General features: G+C 36.7%; 1 protein-coding gene across 1 annotated transcript in view; it reads right to left on the bottom strand.

Annotated features, from left to right (window-relative positions):
* AKT3 (AKT serine/threonine kinase 3) overlaps positions 1-13,220 on the bottom strand; it is a 148,262-nt gene that overhangs the window by 69,139 nt on the left and 65,903 nt on the right. The window lies entirely within an intron of this gene.

Genomic DNA, 13,220 nt, shown 5'->3' with positions numbered 1-13,220 from the left:
AAAAAAAGTTCATTAACACTGTAGAAAAAAACCCAAACGTGAATATTAAAAAACATATCATATTATCAGTATCAAACATTAATTATATCAAAATCTTTTCCGATGTTTTCAATTACAGAGAAAGCCTTAACTCTGTCCAAAAGAAGGGAAAACTTAATTGCAATGGTAAGCCTGGACTGTACAACAATGCCTGTGGAATAAGATGCTATTAGTATGGTATACTAATATTGTATAATTCTGAATTTTATCAGACTATACTTTTGAAATATCCTACATGCTTACACCATAAGTAATTAATTTATTTTTTTTTCAGGGACTCTACATCTTGACTTTTAACGACCAAATGAAATCTAAACTGCTACAAGGTAGAACACTTACCCTGCTGAGCCAAACCAAAAGTCATTAATTTTCTCAAAGCATACACCAAGCAAATGCAAGGAAATTGGGGGCAATGGAAAAACCTACACAAAATGTACTTTAAAAATATAACTGAAAGCAAAAGGAATAAACAAGAAAAAGTAGAAGCCAATTACCTTCTAAGAGCTAAGTCCATCAATAAACCTTTCCCCTATCCCAGCCTGAGCAAAAGATTCTGCATTCTGAATCTATGAGGAACTTAGGATCAGAAACATATACAGCCTCTTAATTAATGCCACTTACTTGCTATTAAGGGTCAAAAATTTCCTTAATTCTATGACAATTTACAATGCCACGCCAAAATTCAGCAACAATTTCATTTTAGAGTGCCATTACTCAGTTCAGTATAGGTTAGTTTATATTTTCCCAACTTCCCTCATCTTTGATTTCTATAAATTCTGCAGAGTAAATAATGACTATTAGTACACTTTATTTAAAGTCAGTGTTTCCTCATTATACAAGTGAACATTTTCAGGGGAAAAAAAAAAAAGTGTATTCACAATGCAGTATTTCCAACAAGGAACCTAAGACTTCTCACCATTTGTAAGATGCTCAGAACAAACCATCCCAGGGTCTGCACTGCTCCTGGGCTAAGCCCCAGTCTGGCAGTGCCTTTCAGCTTGTTAGTGCCACCTCAGCACCTTGTTAGCTGTAGCCACACAGCTTTTAGGCAATTCAAAAGTCAGGAAGAAGTTTAGATCCATCTAACGTGGAGGTTACTTCACTAAAGGGTAACCCAAGAATTCATTAATTGCAACTTCACCTTTCCATCACAGCAATCAACTAATTGTCACTGAAGTTCAACATGGGAATTGCTGATAAGGCCTTGATGAACTTGAGCACAGCTTGTATGGATTTTGGTAATACCTGTGACTTAACAAATTCAACTGCAGCCACTAACATGTCCAATTTTCATGTATTTAAGCAGAGAAGGCGAGTAGGGAATACAAGATGGAGAAGAGAACAATTAACACTGGGCTATTCAGGCTGGCTTATGCAGCAAAACTTCCTATTTAGTCCTGCTTCTAGGTAGCAGGGTACTTCCTTGACTTTGCTATGCAGACATTTTCACATAGTTAGAAAGAATTTAAAAAGTCCAAGTTTGACTTAATTTGACCACTAACAGTAGAGAGCAGATATGGCACTAGTTACATTTGTATTGATGCAGAGCTGTATCTCAGGCCTCTGGTTCTAGTTTGGCTGGGAACATCCCTACTGATACTGCCAGTCTGAACTCATTTCACAGCATGAAATCCCAGTTAACATGAAAGCATGCAAGAAAAACCAAACCAAAACAAACAGGTACAAGATACTTCGTGAGCTGAAGACAAGTGTAGCTTGGGAAAACAAATGTGTAACTTTAATACCAACAACAATGAAAACTATAGCAGCATTACATGAAAAGCAAAAAATTAAGCTTGCTGAATACTTGAACATGAAATAAACATAGGCCTAAGTAAACATATGAGTCATATTTGAAAAATATTTTAAAGATGCCCTGCAACAATTTTTCTGAAATCTGCTTGGACTCAACAGTTGAAGCCAAAACAAAACCTTACGTATCAGATCATCCAATATAAGTTTCAAAAATATTAACATCTTAGCTGCTTTCTTAAGGAAATGAAAAAGAGAATCTTCTGTATTTTTCCAAAAAATCATATCTCATTTCATTGCAGGAGTAAATGAGAGAAAGTGCCTGTTAGTGGGTTTGCAATCCATCCAGATCTTAGTCTTACCTAGAAGGTGGGCACCTAAACCTGCTGAAGAATTTAAAGACAGCATGGAGACAATATGAACATGCCTAAAGCAGATCAGCCATCCAAGGGCTCAGGTTTCAAAGAGAGTCCCCTCCTTTCTGCAAGGAATAAACTGAAGAGCAAGATAAGCAGACTCTGCTCCAAGGATCAGGGCTGAGAGGGTAAGTACACTTAATAATCACTCAGGAAAGAATGGCAGCCTTTGTTTGCTCACACACTCTCTCCAGAATGAAACCGGCTGGAAAAGGAGACCATTCTAACAGGTGGCTTTACAGACCCAGCACACACTTCTTGGATCCTTACTCCCTCTTCACTGCTTAAGATAACACTTTAGGTTGGGTACCCAGGAGCAGCCAAACAAAGATTCTCTTAATCAGAAAACTGGACAGAGTTTTGATCACCTATGGAGTTATCCAGCTTCTTCTAGAGGAGAACCATTAGAAGAGCAGGATAGAAGAGCTCTTCTGAAGAGAGTTAGCAACTCTGGATAGAAGCTAATCATAGGACAGGTAAGTACCAGTTTACCTATGAGAATAGCTGTACGCCTGCCTTTGCTCTACAGACTACAGCCAGACACAGAAAAAGAAATTTAAAAGCAATTGTAAAACTCTATGGCTTTATGAGGATTCTTATACTTCTTTCACAGACATATTTCTTTGAAGAATGTTTCTCCCAAGTGGTTTCCCAAAGTGAATCATGGTCAGCCTACTTTTTCAAAGCATCTATATGAACAGGCACACAAAAAAACCTTGGTTTTGTCTTGAAAATACCAATACTCCCCTCCAAGGCCTTGATGTGAATATTTATCATTTGCTCTATATTTATTTTGTAATTTAATTAACAAATGGGTGAACACTTTGAAGACTAAACAGTATCAGTGAACAGTTCACTTAGCTGTTCAAGTGGGTTAAGGGCTCTCAAGATGCTCTCTAGGTGCTCTCTTATAACTGCATTCCTTTTACGTAATCTGCCTAAAGATAGAAAAACATTTTAGTCCATATCTCTTAATGCACGTGCTTGCTAATTTGCCTTGAAAGACATTCTCCATACAAAAAATCCTAAAGCAAAGCAGAGTATTTGAAAAGAACAAACACTTCCACATGTCTTCTAATTTAGCAGCCCTGCATTAAAAAAAAAAAAGAAGAAGAAGTGTATTTCCCAGTATTACCTCTATTAAATCACTTTAAAGATATTTGGAATGTATGTTTATTAAATACCTCAACACAAGCAACCTAGAGAAAATTCTCATGTGAAATTTCTTAAATCAAGTGAAAAGTAATTCTGTGAGAAAGAAGTCCACGCAGGCTAACCAAACCACAAGATATACTGACAATTTAATAAAATGGAGCTGCAGTGTTTAAAAAAGCAGTGGATCTGCCATAGAGCAATAATCGGTTTGTACCCTGCTTCCTGCTGAGTTAATGTAAGTTTAATTACTGTTTTGTCTAAATTTACACCCTTCTAAGTTGAAAACTGCATTCTTTTAGGATCTGTTGATTAGAGAGTAAGAAGAGGTCTCTAATTGCAACTACTGCAGCAAAGAAAGCCAACTCATTCCTACATCATTTTAATTCTAGGTAAAGTTTTTTAAGCTACTTGAGAAAAGTGGCACTAGAATATGCACCTTGCTGATACATACAGACAATAAATACATACAGACAAAATACAAATTTTATGTTGTTGGGGTCTGCTTTTTTAATAACTACTGAGAGAATACACCCAAAGATTAAGTTAGACAGCAGTATATTCATGAAGCACATGAAAATTCAATCTGATCTTCATGCAAAAAGCACCCTCGTACCATGCAACTCTTTAATTAATGCTGTATTTAATAATACACTGGCTAACAACAGTAACAAAGAGTGCTTAATGAAGGTTTGTTTAGAACATGACCCTCGTGGCTGCCTATTTGCCTCTGCACTGCAGCCTTAATGATTTTTCTTTTTTTGCTTTTGACAGCCAGTAACAAGAAACCTGCCTTCAGGACATTTCACAAAATATGTTTATTTCAGTGATGCAATGTTGGTCATTTTCATACTGTTGAGAAGCTTCAGAAAGGAGAGCTTTCTAAGAAATTGTATGAGGAGTAAAAAAAAAAAAAAAAAAAAAAATCTGTGTTAGACAAATGCATCACCCAAAAGTCTGTATTTTTTTTTACTTTACCTCACAATCCAAACTCTCTCCTCAAACACGTATTTCACCTCAGATTTGGCAGTTGCTATTGTTAGTCTCACCATTTGCAATCCTTAAGTACATGCAAATTTAGCTATTATTGAAAAAATAATCAGTAATTTAAAATTAATCTTATTATTTTAATTAAAAAAACCACTTTTGTGAAACATCTACATTTTTCAATATGTAAATGGTTTCAGAGGTGTGAAGGAAATGTCTTTAATATACAGTGCTGATAAGCAACAGAAACCTGAGTTCAAAAACTTGCTTCCTTAAAAGAAGCAACAGCTGCCACACAGACATAAGTGAGATTTAAGGGGGGGGGGGGGGGGGGGGGGGGGGGGAAGTGAGGGAAAAAAAACCTTCCAAAAAGAGAACACACCAAAATTCTGCCTTGTCTGTTTCATCAATTTACTCAAATGGATTTAATAGAAATAATACACAAACATTGTCTCTCTATTTTCTTTTTTAAGGCACTTTTTTTGTTAGATTAAGCTCCCTACAATAAGAGTTAATAAACAGAGGGGGAAAAACTGAATTTATCTAACAGCATTAAGCAACATTACATAACTGTAAATCACACTATTATATGCAAGTTTTTTTTTAAAAAAGAAACAACTGTAATTAATGTCAGGTAAAATAAATTTCTCACAAATAATGCCAATGGTTTTGAGATTGAATTTCCTTACCTTGGCCCTCTGAGGGCAGTGTTACCTAACACACGATTGGAAGCATCAGCAGACTATTTGATTAAGTCAGTAGACACTAAGTAAATGCAAAGCACTTCTGTTAGAATATTTATTTATTTTCAATTTCATTATAAGAAATTTGAAGTACAGTTCAAAGCTACTGAAAAAAATAAATGTTTAAAGTAACTTTAAAATTTACCTATCCTCATAATTTATGTCCTTCAATCTAATTTAAGTATGTAAGAATACATTAAGCAAAGAATTCTACAAAATCTTATTGCATAGTAAAAATTTACATGAAACTGTGATTTTTCCTAACATGCCTTAGCGTTTTAAAAGGTATTTTTATTAGATGCCCTCTCCTAAGTATTTGCTGGCAGTTCAAAGAAAAGCAGAATTTGGAACTACCACTTTCTGATTCTCTCTTACACTTTGAGACGGTGATTATTTATTTATACTGACTGTTTTCCCACAGTTCCCAGTAATGCTGAATGACATTTTGAGCACATCTGTACTTGCATTAGACAAATGAATTTTTTCAGTCCCAGCTGAGGAATAGGAAACATTTCACAATCCGTGTGGGCACTGGCTTATACCACACCTAGGTCTCCATTAAGTTTCTTGCAAATCTGGAAGTTTAGGTGACAAAGTTCAAGTACCCTTCACTGTCCACAACATCTCAATAATCCAGCTCAGACAGAGTTGCTCAACTTATGCCCAGCTATATCCAGATGTGGCCAGAAACCAGTGAAAACCCCACAGATGTTAATATTCTGCAGAAGGCAGTGAGCAGCCTCGCGTATGAGCTCCAGAAGTGCCTCAGCTGAGCAAGGGGGGAGGAGAGCAGGGACAACCCTCTGTCCTCCATGCCAGCCCAGATGCACTGAAGAGCTGGCAAACAGTAGATTCTTTGTTCCTGAAGCAGTAGTAAGTAGTGACCAAAGAGAAGGGCTCCTGCCAGGGAAGCAGATTCCTTCCAAGCAGAGGTGCAGGCGCAGGCAGGGAGAAGTCACAGAGCAGCTCTCCATGGTTTCAGGTGCATGTCTGCCACTAAAGTGATGGGGGGGACCAAATCTCCCCAATGGAAAGATTGTCCCTGCTCCTACTCTGGGGTTTTCTTCCCTGCAGGTTGTGAACGCCCTGTATGAAGAAATTCCAGAGTTCTGGGGTTCAAATCACCAGCCGCCATGGTTTTTTCATTATGACTGGCGGAGTGAGTCATTGTCCTATCTTGTACAAATGCAGCAGCACTTCAGCCCCTGTTATTTATTCAATGATTTCCTGTTGCATTAATAATCTTTTCTCTAAAACACGAAAAAAATCTAGAGGAAAGTATTCAATAACAGAGAGACAGACGTACCGTTATTCATACATAAATGCAGTTTTGAAATTGGGCATCTACAATATCCACTCAAAATTACCGGTGTGTTTTGGCAACACATGGAAAATAAATGTTCATTTTCATATGCACGCAATTTTGTCCTTTTAAAAAATCATACCAGCAATACTGAGTGAGCTGACATCCTGACAAATTGAGAATTGACCTTTACCATGCCCATTGTGAGCCAGCAGGAAGAAAAACTTGCCAGTTTCAACATCACTCTCACTTCCCCCTCATTCTTGAAGCATAAGAATTAGAACAATAAATAAATTAAATAGCAGTTGCTATTAGCACATGCTGTCTGGAACAACAGAGTCCTGTATTGCATCAGCATCTCTGAGCAATGAAGGTGATCAATATTTTCTAAATATGCTTGCTATTCAGGAATGGAAAATCAAGGTCTGTATTCTGGAAACATTTAGGAACACTTGTCACATTTTCTAAATATCTCTCTTGAACAAGGCTATATAGGACAAATGCCCAAAAATACTGTACTATTTAAATGGTTTTCAGAGCAGTTTTTTGTTTTTTAATAGTGTTAAGATGTATTTGTATAAACACAAGTATTTTAAATATTGTTTCACATATTTTAGCAGCTAAAACCTTAATGTTCTCAGTAATTTTAAATATTTTATACATATTTTTATATAGCACTATATTCAACAAGTGATACTTTGTGTAACAGAAAAAATACTACTTTCTTTTCTTCTGCTTTTATCAAGTGCTAGTAGACCAAAGGACCTTTTTCAGGTTTTGAAATTATTTTAATATTTTAATATTAAAATATTTTTAGGACAAGCCTACAAATATTAATCTATAAATTACAGTGAATAAGACAGTCAGTTACAGCAGCAACAATTTAAATTCATGTACTTGGTAAAAATGTATTACATCAGATGATTACAATACAAATGCTTTTTACATGTGGCCAAGTTGAGTTAAACATCTTCTTAATATTATCTTCTTGCAGCATTTTGCGAAACACCTAACACTGGTTTGCACAAGAGATTTCAAACTTTCTATTGTTTGCAAAAGAATATGGTAAGTTTGAGAATAGCATTACCATTCAACTGAATTTCTTTACCACACATGCATTGACAAAAAATATGTGACTTTTCCCCCTTTAAAACTGGTACACTTGCTAGCATGTTTTCACATAGCAAACTGTCTCAATGTTAAAACTGGCACGTTGCAATAATTTTAAAGTAGCTCCTCTAAACTTTCTCCCTGTCACTAGGTGTGCTCCTAGCCTCAACCCTTGCTAGGTACCAAAAAGCTGGCACCAACACCATTCACCTACGTTTCTTTCTCAAGGCACATCACTGAAGTCAACCTTTTTGCTTTGTTGCTTTTGAGACGAGCCCAAGCATTCCTCAAGGTGCAGGAGCTGGAACACCCCATAACTGCTGCACACATCAAGAGATCTCTTTGGTTGCATGAAGTGGTTCATGATATGCAGCCTTGCAGCACTGCCCAGAATAACTGAGCTTCCCACCAGCAGTGATGGAACACACAAACCACCGCAATTCTGCGAAGAAGAACCAACAACTCAACTAACAGGCAAAAAGCAAATGTCCTCTATCTAGGCCCAGATGCAGAAATCAGTACTAGGGCAGGAGGCAGCCACACCTGAATTTTCAGTTAAAACTGACATAATCCAAAACTGACATCTCCCAGTCTGCCACAGTGATGACAGAAGGGCACATCAAATGCTCCCATCAGCAGTTATTGTTATAAAGGACTTGCAGATGCTTAGTAGATTTAAGATGGAAGACACAATAAAAAGGAGTTCCTTGAATTTTGGTAAGGGCTTGGTGGTAAGCCCTGGTAAGGTTCATTCCAATAATATATAAATCATGCTGTAAATGACAAAAACCCCCTGATACATACTGATAACATGAAGACATGTCTGCAATCCACATCTATAATGCACTTCAACCACTGTTTCATTTTCCATTTTTCAGTTCAGTACAGATAGCTGAATGTTGAATGTCATGTATAATATTAAAGAAGAAAATGCATTATTTTAAAGTTTCCATTTTTATCTTCTCTAAAGAGATCACCTGTATTACAATGCTTTCATTTAGCCTTTCTGGGCTAACTTAATTTCCCTCTATGCTTGTATCCTTTCTCACATTTCTTTCATAGTACCATGGAAACTCACCATAATCACTGAACAAGAAATAAGAAAGGATTTTTGGTGAAAGAAAGAAAACTGTATTCCTATGGAGCAATCCAAATTTATTTTACATGCAACTGTCAAACAGGAAAATATAAGTTATGTCTGACCAGCTCCTTGCCTTCAGAGAAAGAACTGAAAATAAGATCAAGCGAAAGAGAAAATTAGTTGCTAATCTCATTCTAACCCCTAGCATACTCTATAATACAAGACAATCACCAATTGGCACTTTCTGCATATGAAAAGCTCGGGATGCAGAAGTAGGGGTATGCAACGTACCAGTCTTGCAGCAGACAGACAAAGCTGTGTAAGAACTTGCAAAGCACCTGTCCCCCAAATGTCTGAGACTGAAATAACTACATTATTCTTTCTATGTCCACAAGTACTAAATTTGTTAAGTTGTTGCTTTGGGAATTTTTTTTTTTTTTAGCTCAACACATGGAGAAATCAAAAGTTTTCTTCCCTACGGCAAGGAAAGGCTCTTTTTAGGAATAAACAACAGAGGGAGGGAAGATATTAAACTCCTGAACTAATTAACAGAAGTAAAGGAGGCGGTGGGGGACAATGATAATTAATATGTACCCTCCTCCTAACCAAATCTCCACATACATTCATTCTGTATATGCACACACAACAGCAGCATCATAAACCGTCTCAAGTTCTTGCCATTATTCAGTTCGACATCTGCACATGTTTATGCGTCTCTCCAAACAACCTCTTGAACACCCTGCTGGAGCTGTCATTTTTTTCTTCTCCCTATCTGGCAGATGGCAAGTCAACAATCGGCATCAACAGCAGCCGAATATCTCCCCCCTCCATCCAACCCCCCTAAACAGACACAATAATAACTTCTTTGTGCTTCCCCACAATGCAGCTGCTTAAACCATTTCGCTACAAGGCTGCTTTGCCTTAATAAAAAAAAAAAAAAAAAAAAAAAAATCCCTTCTGTCAAGTCTAAAAAGCAGCATAATGTTAAGCAAGCTAAAGCCACAGCACAGCTGCAAACGGGCAGACACATTGACAGCTCCTCCCTTAACAAAGCCCTGTGAATTGAAGGGGGTTCATCTGAGGCTCACACAGTAATTAGTATAAAAAAGTCCGACAGCCTCTATTATGCTAGGGAAAAAAAACTGGACAGAACTGGGCTGCTGTTTTGCGTCAAGAGTTCTGCTGCAGAGTAGATAAATCATGTTGGGTTTTTTTCCTCTCTTTTTAAAGACAGTAATAAGGAGGATGAGAGAAGCTAATTTGAAAACTTGGACACAGTAATTGTACCATATGGTGAGCATTTATCCCTTCTGAAATACACGCTAACAGTCACTTACATGCACAGTGCTTTGTTTTACAGTTGTTATTCTCCCTACCATATTCATAAAATGGATCTGAATATCCGATACTCCAGAGAAGTTGTGTGTAATTAACGGCAAAACTGCCTGTGCTTAATATATTGGCCTACCATAGCAGTCCAATTAATTGGAAAATCCCATGCCCCCAAATTTAAATAGTGGCCACTTCAAGGACTTTTTTTTATTTCTCTCAAACTGGCTAAATATCACACATAATAAAGTTCAGAGAAGTAATTTACTGACACTAATACTCCTTGATACTGTTGGCTCAAAAGCACATGAGCAGGAAGTATTTTTCTTCTCATCCATGAAGTATAGAGGAATCAAGTCAAGACCCATTTAAGAGTAGCCACAAAATATTTCAGTTCCATCATATTTAGGACAGGAACTACTCAGTAAATTAAAGGTGAAACTGAACTTCAACACAGGGCACGGGAGGGAGACAAAGACTTCAAATCCACTCCCTTACCTCCACCCCCATTTTCTTCCTGTATCATCCTTTGAAATATTTTTGTTAATAAACCAAATGCTTAATTCATAAGGACCTGCAAAAATTCATAAGGACCTGGAAAATACACCACCCAGCCCTTATGATCTGCTTGTTCCTTAGCACATACTTCCAGCTTTTCACCCTGTTCTTACAACCATATCATCATACACAAGATAAGGAACCAGCTGAGTGGAGCAGGGAAAATGTAGGTTTCTTAACAAAAAGAAACACTACAGTGAAATGGGAAAATTAATAAATCTTAAGATGCTGCTTTCAGAAAACAAAATGTAGTAAACTTCCAAGCAAGGAAAATAAAGAACTCAAACAGATAGGAGATGAAAATTTGTGGAAAAATTAACCAGAATTAACCAAAATGAAGTCTGCAGCTAAGCATATTACAATTGCGAAGAAACAATGTTTTCTTTCTATTGGTTTTTACCTCAGAAAACAACAACAGAATCTACTTCAGGTAACAGAAAAATACTTTCAGCCACTCTAGATCAAAAAGGAGGTATTGGAGCTGACTGTTAAGCACTAAAGAGTCCCAGAACTAGGCAGAATACATCCACAGTTATTAAAAAATTGTAAGTGAGGTGAAACCTACAGGCAGAAAACAGCTATCCTTCACTGATAACAGTTAGACGGAAGGATTCTAAGTGGAGAATTATACCCCACAGTCCCAAGAAAAGAAATAAAGAAAAAATAAGTTTAAAAAAAACCTTGAAAATTTCAAGTCATTTGACTGGATGGCAATCAAAGAAAACTACTTAAAATTCTATTTTTAATCACACACTTAAATAACACAAACTTACATAAAATAAACAAGGCAGCACTGCCTTTGAGTAAAAAAATAATGCCCATCATATGGGCTATCTTTAAGAATGTCAAGAAAATGAAATGAATGGAGAGGGACACTATTTTATCTTATAAGAAAAGCTTTTAATAATTTTAAAGAAACTAATTGTGTGAATGAAAAAAGTGTGGTAGAACAGAACAGAGAAAGGAAATTGGGTAAAAGGAGGAGATCAAAATAGGATTACATAGTCTAATGTTCAACTTTCAATCCATGAAGCTAGAGAGTTTTGTTTTCAGTCAATATATACAATGATCTAGGGTTACCACTGCACATACTACCTGACAGTAAAACTATTTGAGTTTATTAAGAATGTGAAGAATTTCAGTGTGGCAACTCTATGCCAGTGAGCTGAGAAACACCAGACAAAATACAGTGAAGAATTACTTGAATTAATAAACAGTTACAGAAATAACCTGAAATGCTCACACACTGCTTAGTTTTAAATTAACCACTAAAGAACAATTACTACAACCCTTGTTTAAGTATACAACACTGTGAAGAAATGAAAATATCCTCATTTGTAAAGTTACAGAATTTTACAAACACTGTAAATATTATTCCAAGATAAAGAAATAAATTACAGTTTTGAGAACTACATTTTTAACAATGACAACAGAAGAGCTTCAGAGACAAAACACATACACACACACAGAGAAATAACCAGAGTTAGAGAAAAGCAAGAGAAACAGAGTGAGGAACAACCAAATTAGGCTTCACTTTCAAGGGAAGGACTACGACCAAAGGGTTTAACAACACAAATGGCTAATAGCAGAGTACCAGTCATTTCACAGGAGCATATTTTCAGAAGAGCTCAGGAAAAGCTTCTCAAACATTCTGTACCCACAGTCCTAGCTGAATGCTCTAAATTTACCACAAAACTAGTGGTTCGCACCATGGCAATGCAGCCATTCTTCCACCAATACAGCACCCAATCCTACCAGCACCTTTAGGAAAAACCAGCCTCTCCTTGAATGCTGTGAACACATTTCCAAACTCACATGAGCACTTTGTCTTAAAAACTAAGAATCCCACAATCAGGAAATTGGAGTAAACTTCAACATAGGCATGTTCTTCCATTAACTACTATGAATCTTTTGTTCTAGCACAAATGTGGTACTAGCTGGGAAGTATTCATGGTGAATGAAAGTCCCAGTCCTTGGCCACTTTGGTTCAACTCAAATACCATAACCATAAGAATACCAGGGCAGTCCATTTGGGAAGGTGAGGACCCTCCTGCTGCACAGGAAGCATGCAGTATATCCCATGTCCCACTCCTCTGCATCAGCACTGGCACCCACACAGCAGGGACAGGTGTAAAAAAAGCACATCGCAAGAAAAAGGTTTTGACCGCACCAAAACAATTTCAGGTATTGCTATTGTACAGCTAGTATCAGAACAAAGGAAAGATGGGAGTAACTGGCTGGGGGCAAGAAAGATGCAAAGGAGAAAGAGCATCAGCATGAACTTAAGCAAGATTAACTACTAATTAACCAGACTGCTGCTCTGCCTTGTGAGTGCAATTCTTATTTTCCAGTCAAGCTAGAAAATCAGGTCCAAGTGATTAAAGTTTCTAAGATCAACTGCACCTCTAAGCAATGATGCCACGATGGTTCTGACAAACTATTGAACCAAGAACTTCCCTAATACAACTGCACGTTCTGTACAACCAAATTGTATCCTGACATATGTGTCAGAATATACTCTGTCATTTACTTGACACATACACACAGAAATTATAGAATAGAAATATGTAAACTATATAAATCTCTGTACTCTGACAAATAACTGAAAAATCACTTAAAATATGCAATTGGAAAAACTAGAAATACAATACTTCTACATGTATTTGTGAAATAGTTATTACAATTTAATAAAATTACAAAATCCTAGCAACTTAGAGATCCAAATATAAATTGAAATTTTGAATTAGCTG

The sequence above is a fragment of the Cinclus cinclus genome, chromosome 3 (assembly GCF_963662255.1).
Source record: "Cinclus cinclus chromosome 3, bCinCin1.1, whole genome shotgun sequence".
In the NCBI taxonomy this organism is placed as follows: domain Eukaryota; kingdom Metazoa; phylum Chordata; class Aves; order Passeriformes; family Cinclidae; genus Cinclus; species Cinclus cinclus.
The sequence above is the reverse complement of the archived record's forward strand: the minus strand, read 5'-3'. Positions and strand labels throughout refer to the sequence as shown.